The sequence below is a fragment of the Maylandia zebra genome, linkage group LG12 (genome assembly GCF_041146795.1).
Source record: "Maylandia zebra isolate NMK-2024a linkage group LG12, Mzebra_GT3a, whole genome shotgun sequence".
Classification (NCBI taxonomy): domain Eukaryota; kingdom Metazoa; phylum Chordata; class Actinopteri; order Cichliformes; family Cichlidae; genus Maylandia; species Maylandia zebra.
In genome coordinates, this window is record NC_135178.1 from 18194645 (window position 1) to 18196771 (window position 2127).

A 2127-nucleotide genomic window follows, 5' to 3' on the forward strand; every position below is an offset into this window, starting at 1 on the left:
TGTAAATAAAGGAGCAACATGCACATGTATAAATCTTGAGATTTTAAACATAGAAGCAGTAGTGAAAGTAATAACAGGAAAAACAATGGTGTGTTTCTCTTGTGGCCCCCAGGCCGGCAGCTTAACATCACACTGGAAGGATTCATGTGTGAAAGAGATTGACAGGCGAGCATCTTCAAACCAGTGGTTGCCTCCTCGAGCAATTCACATGCATACAGCATGTGATGTGCACCTCGTATAATCTACAGCACACTTGTAGAGAAAGATGAAAGGTTTACATTGTGTACATGCAGAAAATCCTCCCTTCTCTCTTCTCCATGCATTCTTCCTTTGGTAGTTATTTTACTCCGTGTGTGTGTTTTAAAGAAGCAGGCTGTAGTGGATGAGAGGGCCACATTATAGCTAGTGGGTGTTGCTGTCCGCTGCAAAGGGTCACACTTACCCCTTGTGTGCACTAGTGAGTGAGACACTCATTAGCTCCAAATGTAGAAGTTGTATTAGCCGATGGACGTATGTTCAGTTGGAAGTGGGATAAAAGGATGACAGAGGGGTACAACTCAGACCATTGGTCTCTCATGTTTTCTTCCAGCCATACAGGGTGTAGAATTCATTTCAAGCAGACAGCCCCAGTGTCTCCCTAAACATGTCCATGTAACCAGGATTTGGCATAATAGACCTACCTCATTTGTTTCCTGAGCTTACAGTGACACAGTTCACCGTGACCTCAGCCTTGACAACACGTGTCGGTACAAAGAACTGTCCTTTTTAGTGGGGGTGCTTTTGAAGGGTGCCCAATCTTTTCAGAGGACGGCGTGACACACATTAACACTGTATTTCTCTTTAATTGGTAATGAACTTGTCTGCGTTCACAGAAAGCTGTTTAGATTTCAGGGCATGTGTAGAATGACCAGTGTTTGTAGTAAGCATGCCTTTACCTCCCAGAAGACAGCGATAACCAGGGTGTAGGGTTAATTATCTGTCTTACTGACCTACACACACACACACACACACACACACACACACACACACACACACACACACACACACACACACACAAAGAAATACATGCACAGACACAAACACAGAACAAGATATAAGAAATGTAAAGTATTTGAATAACAAGTACACACACATTTGTATTGCGCTGTCGTGTGCTGCCAGAAGAGCTTCAGTGCACCTTGACACTTATTTTCCAAGCTGCTGTTGTAACGAGTTTTAATTATTTTATTTTCACATTTCTCCGTGTATATTGATTAATACATGCAAGTGGATGTGTGCAGCACGTACGTGTTCACAGGGCAGAGCCTTTTCCAGGTATGCAGCAGGGTCCGTAGACCACACCTGCGAAGCTCACAATTATTATGGCTTGTGCATACCAAACAGGTGCCAGTAAAGACTGTTGAGCCAAGATCGCTTCTTGTTCCATCATTTCATCTCTAACACACGACACAGAGAAACACACACGTGCACCGGTTACACTAGAACTCTTGAAACGCTTTCACCTGAAAGATATTCCCTCTGTGGTGCTTTGATGAGAGTGGCAGCGAGAAATGATTTGTCAAAATCTTCCAAAAGTGCACTATCGAGTTGAGAGCTGGTGACAGGGAAGACCATAGTATGAGTCACATAAAATTTTCACGTAATTCCTCCTATGGCCAAGGTAATGTCATTCCAAAAGTGATCAATCTCATCAGCACAGAAATGTATGCCACAACATAAATCACTGAGCGCAACATTGTATTGAGCATAAACGAGCCACCGGATCCCCTCACTGTAGGGGTCAAGGGTTCAAGTATAAACATAAACACAGTTATGTATAATAGTGCGCATTATAATATTAGAGGAAGAATGCTACTTTGCTACAAGGCCATTACCACATCTACTTATGAATGTGACATTTTAAGTGTCAAAGCCACATTTGTTCACCCACATCAGGCTCCACACAAGGGAATTAAAGGGTAGTGATGTTCCGCAGTCCCACAGAAAAGCCTTTTTTCATTTCCTCTGAAAATTGTGAAAATTGAGTTAACAATGTCTCATTACATTTCCGACTAAAGCAAGGGACCTTTGGGGTCTGATCCACAGATGAGGATGAGTACTCTTGTTCTGTCGTGTCTTACAGAGATG